General features: G+C 54.1%; 1 long non-coding RNA gene across 1 annotated transcript; it reads right to left on the reverse strand.

Moving 5' to 3' along the window:
- Positions 1–5,632: 5,632 nt before the first annotated feature.
- On the reverse strand, positions 5,633–6,922 carry LOC102084495 (uncharacterized). Its single transcript, XR_010468263.1, has 2 exons — positions 6,189–6,922; positions 5,633–5,738 (listed from the first exon to the last, which is right to left on the reverse strand). It is a non-coding gene; the product is annotated as an uncharacterized LOC102084495 (long non-coding RNA).
- Positions 6,923–9,026: the final 2,104 nt, after the last annotated feature.

Consider the following 9,026-nt stretch of genomic DNA (forward strand, 5'->3'; position numbering starts at 1 on the left):
GCTGAACGCCAGGAGACACAGAGTGCTGGGTTGGCAAAGTCGGTTCAAGATGCGAAGAATCCATTTTCTGGAGGCTTCGTGGCACCGAGAAAGCCAGAAGGTGAAGCAGATACGCAGAGGATCCAGCGGAACGGAAGCCCATGGGACTCTGCAGCGCCTCACCCTCAGTGCTGCGGCAGGAAGAGAAGGCACTCTGCCACTGAGGAGGGGGAGAAGCTGGACGGGAGCCACCCAGACTGTCCGCCTCCCAAGTTCAGGCGCACCGGCCCTGTGGAAACGCAGAAGCGCGCTCCCCATCAGCTGCAGCGTGGCAGAGAGATCCTGCGCCACTCTTCCCACAGGGCCAGAAACAGCTCTGGTTATGGCAGAAGCTCCATTTGGGAACGGCTGTACAGCTCGAGCGGCCACCGAGCAGACTGGCACCCCGGGTCGCGAGGGGAGCAGCAGCCTGCGAAATACTTGCTCGAAAAACAAGGTGCGCTCCCCCCAGTGCCTGTTCACCCAGAGGCTGCAAACAAAAATCCGCCGTGCAGAAAGAGAAGACAGACCTGGGCAGAGGAGGGTGACGGTGCGTCCGAAAGAAAGTGGCAAAGGATACAAGTGAGCCTTCTGGCGATCCAGCCTTGAAAGGGAAATGCCAGAACGGGAAGAAGATCAAGAAGTCCAAAGCGAGCACTGGAGAGGAGACTGCAAAGGAGGCTGCGTTTGCAGCCTCACCTGGCAATGCTGCCAACCTCTCTGCCAGGTGTTCCAGGTGCACGGCTTATGGACAGAAGCGTTCAGTACCCGTGGCTGAAAGTACCATCGAAACTGGCCACTGACCATCCGAGGCCACAGACAAACGTTCTCAAGAGGATGCTGACCGCTGAACTTGGCATGTGTGTTTGCAACAATAAAATTGCTGTCATAGCCAAACCCAGTCCCAAGTGGCGCCGCCTGATTTCCCTAGAGAGTTTGACGACTCAGGAAAGAATGGAGGAGCTTCATTTGGGTTTTGTTTGTTGTTTACTTCTTTACATTTTTTAAATTTCAGACTTCATCGATGCAAGCAGCCTTGTGAGCAAGAAGGGCAGAAGCTTTCTACAGCTGCTGAGCGTATTAAATTAGCATGTAGACTTCTCAGTGAAAATATGCCAAAGCACAGAGCATCTCCAGAGCTGCTCGATTAGAGACTCAGGTGCTTGCGTTCTCCTGGCAAACATGGACAGTAGTGCTGGGGAAAAAAAGACAACAGTGATGAGTCTTGAGGATGATATTGGAGTGTCCTACAGGTTCAAGCAGCTTCTGGCCCTCTCCTGACTGCTGCAGTTTGTTGTTCTTTTGTTGTTTTCCCCCTTTTCTTAAACACGTCATTGCAGAGGTGCCACCACTGATTGGCTCAGCCTTGGCCTGGTCTGTCTTGGAACCAGCTGAACTCAACCCCACAGAAAACAGCACAAACGTCTCACAGCAACCGCTCCTCTTGCCCTTTTGTACCGTTTTCCACAGAGGACAGCCAATGGCAGTTGAGGAGGCGGGGAGAAGGTCTGTGATTGATATGGAACCAACCAATAAACTTTGAGGCTGCAGGGGAGGTGGCAAGGGTTGAAAGGCTGGGCACTGTGAAGGGTGGGCCATGCTGGCTCCACCAATCATTCCTGGAAGGAGAGTGGCACATGGATGATTGACAGGCTTTCTGACCAATCTTTTGATGGGAGGAGCACTGCACTAGTGCACTGTATGTGGAACAGCCTGGGATTGAAGCAGCAGCCGCATGGTGCTCTCTGCGCTCCCCCTGTGTGGGGGAGAGGAAGCCGTGCTGGGATGGGGGGACCCTCCATGGGCACCCCCCAAGCCGGCCCCCATCACCAACGGCCCCCGGCTCTGCCCAGGCACATGGGCATCCCCATGGGGTGAGCTGCTGAGCAAGGACTGTGGCTGCAAAGGGGGAGGAGATGTGCTTCTGGGAGAGAAAACAGGAGAGATGGCCCCAGGGATGGGGGAAGTTCTCTGGAAATGGGATTTTCTGGGCATGAATCAGCCAGCCCAGGGCAGGGGTGGTGGGTGCTGGGAGTGCCCGGGGTCGGGGATGGCGAAGGGGCTGAAGGTGCCGGGGTGTCCGAGCAGACAGGGGTGCCGTACCTGCTGGTGGGGCCTGGGGGGCCGGGGGTGCCCAGGCTGCGGGGAAGGGCTGCTCCTGCCCGGGCAGTGGGCACCGGGGTGCTGAGCCTGCAAGAGAGACAGGAGCCATGGCCGGCGCTCACCTCCGCTCTTGCCCCCAGGAGCGTCCCGGCTGCAGGGGTCGCAGTGGGTCCCTACCGGGGGGGCAGAAGCTCTGGGGGAGCGTGATTGGCTGCAGGGGCTGCAGGAACCGAAAAACTGGGGGGGCCCGGGGGCCGCGAGCTGGGAGCCGCAGTGGTGGCTGCGCCATCGTCCCTCTGGCTGTTGGTTACTAAGGACTCTTTGGGGTGTCCTGGGATGGAATGTTGGGGCTCCCCGTGTTCCGCCCCCGCCCAAGAGCCTCCCCAGCTCCTCCTGGGCAGGGAAAGGGTTCAGGGGGGCTGGGCTGCCCCCGGCCCCCACGGGCGGCTCCCAGGGGCTGGGGCTGCAAGTGCCTTTGGCTGGAAGCCTTGGGCCGTTCCCAGAGCTGGGACATCCTTGGCACGGGGGGACTTGGTGGGACGAGTCCCACGCCTGCAGTGCTGGGCAGGAGGGTCCGGGCTGGGCAGGAGCGGTGGGCAGGGCAGGCGAGGTGGAGCTGTCGCACGGGATGGAAGGGAGAGCTTGGATGCTGCAGCCCTTCCAGTCAGACGGGAGGGGGCTCAGAGCCTCTGGGGGAGGGTCAGGGGCCACCAAACAGAGCAGAGGTTGCACTGGGTGTCTGCTGCCCATCACCAGCCAGGACACCAGCACTGAGGAGTTATTCTGTCGGCAATGAGGAAAAATCTCTGGATTTGGAGTTTTTCTCCCGCTAGGGCCTGTCAGCTCCCCAGACGACAGCTGGGAACAGCACACTGCTGTGAGGAGCAGGCCTGCAGAATTCCTGACATTTGTGGGAGAGAAATTCTTGTCACAAGTACTCTGGGGCCCACGAGGAAAGACTCTGTCCTAGACCTGCTGGTAGTGAATGGTGATGGACTGGTGGGAGATGGGATGGTCTTGGCCACAGTGCTCAGGAAATGGTTGAGTGTGAAATTGTCAGTGTAAGGAGATAAAAGGACAGCAGAGTTGCTCCCAGGACTTCCAGAGTGCAAAGGTTGTGCTATTCAGGGCAGTCCTGAGCAGGGTCCCTGGGAATCTGCTGCTGAGGGCTCAGGAATCGGTCAGTCTTGAAGAAGCACCTTGGAGCACCAGGAGCCGGCAATTTCCCGATCAGATGTCCAAGCGAGCGGGCAGAAGACCAGCTTGGCTGGGCAGGAAACTCCTTGCAGAGCTCTGGAGGAGGCAGGAATTGTACGATCTCTGGCAGCAAGGTCAGGCTGGGCAGGAAGACAACAGAGTCGTGGTTCATAGATGCAGGGAGAAGACACGAAAGGGCAGAGCTCAATTAGAGTTGAAACTGGCCAGTGCCCTGTCAGACACAAAGAAGGACTCTTTAAAGTACACTGACAGCAAAGAGGAGATCTAAAGAAAACATTGGAGTGGTGCTTTGTGAAGATGGTCACCTGACTGACACGGATGGAGAAAAAGTGGATGTGTTCAATGCTTGCTTTGCCTCAGTCTTTAATGCCACTGATGGACCTTGGGCTGCCCAGTGCCCCAAGTCGGAGAGCCGTGAGTGCAGGAACAGTGACTTTCCAGCATGGACACTGACGTTGTCAGGGAGCAGCTGTATCAGCTGAACGTTCACTGTGGGGCCTGATGGGATTCACCCCAGAGCACTCAAGGAGCTGGTGGATGTTCTGGCAGGACCCCTCTTGATCATCTCCCAAAGATCTTGGGAGTCTGGGGAGGTCCCTGCTGACTGGAAGCTGCCAGCGTTATTCCAATGGACAAGAAGGCTGTGGAAGACCCAGGAACCTACAACCCTGTGAGCGTAACCTCATCCTGGGAAAATTATGGAGAAGATTATACTGGGTGCTACGGAAAGGCATTTACAGAACAATGCAATCATCAGGCCCTGTCAACATGGGTTCCCAAAGGGAAAGTCCTGTTTAACCAAATTGGTATCCTCTAGCATAAGGTAACCCACCTAGCGGGTGAAGGGAAGGTGGTGGATATAATTTTTCTGGATTTTATTAAGGCTTTTGGTACTGGCCCTCACAGCCTCCCAAGGTCTGTCCTTGTCCTCCGTAAGGCTCCGTGCTGCTTTCTGTGTCGGGCCAGGTCCCTGCGTCCTGCAAGGACCCATCTGTCCTGGCTCCCCCACCAAAGGGCTGCTTCCCCTGTGTCGTGGTTTAACCCCAGCTGGCAGGTAAGCACCAGGCAGCCTCTCGCTCCCCTCCCCCTCAGTGGAATGTGATGGAAAATGGAACAAAAAAGTAAAACTGCGGGGTTGAGATAAAGACAGTTTAATAGGACAGCAAAGGAAGATAAAATAATCATAATAACAATAATAGAAGAATATACAAAATGAAATATGCACAATGCAATTGTTCACCACTTGGTAACTGATGCTCAGCTCATGCCTGAGCAGCAGTTCCTCTGGCCAACTTTTCCTAAAATATGGACTGACCATGACGTCATATGGTATGGAATATCCCTTTGGCCAGTTTGGGTCAGCTGTCCTGGCTGTGCCCCCTCACACCTTGTTGTGCACATGGCACGGCTTGACAAGCTGAAAAGTCCTCGACTTTTGAGGTGATCACTGAGCCACTTTCCATTATCTACCAGCAATCTTGGCTAACTGGGGAGGTCCCAGTTGACTGGAAGTTGGCTAACGTGACACCCATCTCCAAGAAGGCCGGAAGGATGATCCGGGGAACTACAGACCTGTAGGTCTGACCTCGATGCTGAGCAAGGTCATGGAGCTGATGATCTTGAGTAACATCACACAGCACTTACAAGATAACCATATGATCAGGCCCAGTCTACACGGGTTTATGAAAAGCAGGTCCTGTTTGACCAATCTGATCTCCTTCTATGACAAGGTAACCCAACCAGTAGATGAGGGAAAGGCTGGGGGTGTTGTGTATTTAGACTTCAGTAAAGCCTTTGACACCGTATCCCGCAGCATCTCCTGGAGAAGCTGCAGCTCATGGCCTGGACGGTGTATCTGTGATGAGTAAAGAACAGGCTGGAGGGCCGGGCCCAAAGAGCTGTGGTGAACGCAGCCAAATCCATTTGGTGGATGGTCACGAGTGTCCCCAGGGCTCGGTATTTCTTGCCAGAAAGTAAATCCCTGAGTCTGACATTTCCAAAACCCACCCGTCCACCAAAACCAGAGGTGGCCAAACAGGACCAGTCTCCTTGAACACGTCCCCAGTGCAGCCCCATGGGCAGCGATAATGGGGCGATACCCCCGTCCCCCCCTCACCTGAGATGTAAAACTCTGATCCCTGAGTCTTTAAGCCCCTGGCACCACACGTGTGTCCCAGACACCGAGACAAGACTCTGGAACCATCCTGACATTTCCCAAACCCACCTGTCCACCAAAGCCAGAGGTGGCCAAACAGGACCAGTCTCCCTCCCCAAACACCGCACCAGGACCGTACCTTTAATTTTAAATAGATAAACAGCAAAAATAAGGAGAACAACCACAGCAACCGAGACGATGCCCAGGACAAATATCAAAGGATGGGCATTATGGAAAAAGGGATCTGAAAAATAAAATCCACAAAAGGTTTTTGGTCACTGCACAAGCAGCAATGGGAAATAGCTCATTTCTGTGTTATACAAGCGCATCCCAGGTCTGAATCCCATCAAGGGTGAGAATCACCTCCTGACTGTACTCCACAAAGTGACAAAATATCGAATTTTAAAAAACCCCTCTATTTTGCCAATTTCACACTTCTCTGTGATTGACGATGTTTTGTCTGCATACATTGTAGGGGATTGTTTCAAGAAAAAATAGATTTCTAGACAAATTATTTCTAATGAAATCATGCTTTCTTCTTGTGTGAGAAAAAGAAATCTGCAGGGTGCAGAAAACACTGGATGCACCAAACACGGAGCCTGACAAATGCACTCGAGATTTTCTGCCAGTGTCACGTCCCCAGTGCAGCCCCATGGGCAGCGATAATGGGGCGATACCCCCGTCCCCCCCTCACCTGAGATGAAAACTCTGATCCCTGTTCTTGACCATCCAGGACGTGTCGGACCCAGCAGGAGACGTTCTGCTTCGTGCCCCTGGTGAGGATGATGCTGCTTTCCACCACAAAGAGGCTGCTCTGGTCCTGGGTGACGCTTTCCGAGAGGGATGGGAGATGCTGCCCGTGGGGATCTCGCCACAGCACCTGGGGCCGCGGGTACCAGCCGGCCGAGCGACAGGACACCCGGATCCCCCCGTCCTGGTACCGCTCCAGCGTGACGAGCGGGACAGAGCCGCTGACTGCGGGGACACAGACACCCAGGGATCCCATGGGAACGAGGTGGCCTGGCTGTCCCTCTGCCTGACAAGGGATGGACTTGGAAACTGACAAATCATCATCTGGGGTCAGGACATTTAATTTCAACAGGGCATGGACCTGCTGGAGACGAGCCAGAGGAACCACAGAAATGATGCGAGGCTGAAACAGCTCTGCTGGTAGGACAGGCTGAGAGAGTTGGGGTGTTCAGCTGGAGAAGAGAAGCTCCAGGGAGACCTTATTGTGGCATTTCAGTGCTTAAAAGGGGATGATAAGAAAGATGGGGACAGACTTTTGAGCAGGGCCTGTTGTGACAGGACAAGGGGTGATGGTTTTAAACTAAAGGAGGGAGATTCAGTCTGGACATGAGGAAGGAATTGTTGGCCCTGAGGGTGGTGAGAGCCTGGCCCAGGTTGGCCAGAGAGGTGGTGGGTGAACCATCCCTGGACGGGGCTCTGAGCAACCTGAGCTGCTGAAGATGTCCCTGCTCATGGCAGGGGGGGCACTGGGGAGCTGGGAAGATCCATCCCAACCCAAAATATTCAAAGATTGTATGATTAGGGACATGGTTTAGTGCTAGAGTTAGGTTATGGTTGGACTCGGTGATCCAGTGGGTCTCTTTCAAATGAAATGACTCTATGATTCTATGATTCTATTATTCTATGAATCTATGAATCTATGATTCTTGCAGTCTTTTTCACATAACTCAAAGATCTGTTCCAGAGGCTGTTACTGCATCAAAATAATCTGCAGGCCTGGGTATTGAAATACAGAAGCAGAAACCAAGACATTCTTGTTATGCTGAATTTTTCCTTACTTCCACTTATATGAAGAAACCAATTTCAAGAACACCTCTGAAATGGGGAGTGTATCTCATGAGCTTTTTCAGGTTGCTTGGTGGGCAATTGCACATCTCTGAAACATTCATGATATTTTCAACCATGGGACTTAATAAAACCCTATTTGCTAAGCACCCACCTGAAATTGCTGCTGGAGAGGACAGGGAAGAAGAATGCTGGTTATGGGCAAGTAAATTAGAGGCACCAGGTACATGAACTGCAGACCTGCCACCTTCAGCTCCACCACAGCCTGGTCATAGTCTGAGCCACTGAGAACAAAGCAGGTGTAATTCCCTCTGTCAGACAGTTGGATGTGAAAAATTTTCAAGTTCACGCTGCCCTTGGAGAGTCCGTCCTTCCACAGCTCTGTGCACCCTACATATTCCAGCATCTGGTTTCCGCTCTGGTCCCGGCCCCCCTTGTAGCGATGCACAAAGGACATGAGCTGCTCCAGAAACCAGGAACCCTGCAGCTGCTTATCATATCACAGCCTCCTCCTGCGGCTGCCCCAGCCTGGGGAGGGATGGATAGCGGACTGGGCAGGGGATGCAAAGCCAGACATCTTCTCTTGTCACCGTATGTGGCCTGGACACCCAGAGCATGGCCCGTGCTCTGGGGCTGGTGTCCACAGGTGACATCCCACCGGGCTGGAGGTGCACATGGTGCTGCTGACCCAGGAGGGCTCTGAGCACCCAGCGGTGCCGCAGGCTCTTATCACCCACCCACAGCTGGACAAAGCGGGGAGATGTGGCAGATCCCATGATGCAAACAGGACAAGGGCACTGTAGGAACGTTGGGAGGGATCTCTCAAACTCAAGTGTCAGATGAGGTCATGAACTCACGGTAGCTTCAGGGTGTAGGATGGAGTTGCCAGGGTGAGGGAAGGTGGAAGGTCCCACAGTGTGGTTCCCCAGAGAGGAGAAGGTGCTGGACTCCAGCTCTGCTCTCCAGACCATCCAGCCCCTCTGGGCTTTGATCTGCTCCCTCAAACCAGCTGGAAATGCTGTGCAAGCCCAGTCCAGCCAGGAGCCGATGAGCTGAGGGCAGTGGGGAGCAGACTGGACACCTCCACACCATCCAAAACCTCCTTTCCTGGAGTCAGCTCACAAGTTAGTGCTGACTGTCTGAAAAGTGCCTGAACACTGTGACTCTGCCATCATTCCTTCTGCTTTTCATCATCTTCAGGCAGCCTCTGAGTCTTGCAATTTCCACATTCAGCAAGGAATCCTTCCTCCCCTCCTGCGGATTTCATCAAACACAGTGGTATCCGGGATGGAGAGAGAAGAGAGGGAGACCTTGGCCAATGAGGTGGAGGAGACGAGTGAAAGAGGTGAGTGGAACTGTCCTCTGTTGAGGAGCCGTATGCGTCCTGCTTCTGCTGTAGTCCCAACACCTGGGGCTTGTCCCAGCCTGGGCTTGTGATGGGGTTGAGACTTGGTGGCTGTGACCCCTCAGCTGAACTGATGTGCTTATCTGTAGACCCACCACCAACACCAATGACCCATCCTTGGCTCCCACCACTGTCCACAGAAAGAAACATGAATTTGGGATCACAGATGTTGGGGTAACATCCATTGCAGTACGCACTTGTTTGTGCCCACACGTGCCTGTTTTAGTCATGCAGCACTAGAGCCAGCCAAGCTCAGGTCCAGGTGTCTGCAGAGCAGACGTTCATCCACCCACTCAGGTGAATCCTCCTCCA

This window comes from Columba livia, chromosome 27 (assembly GCF_036013475.1).
Source record: "Columba livia isolate bColLiv1 breed racing homer chromosome 27, bColLiv1.pat.W.v2, whole genome shotgun sequence".
NCBI classification, from domain to species: domain Eukaryota; kingdom Metazoa; phylum Chordata; class Aves; order Columbiformes; family Columbidae; genus Columba; species Columba livia.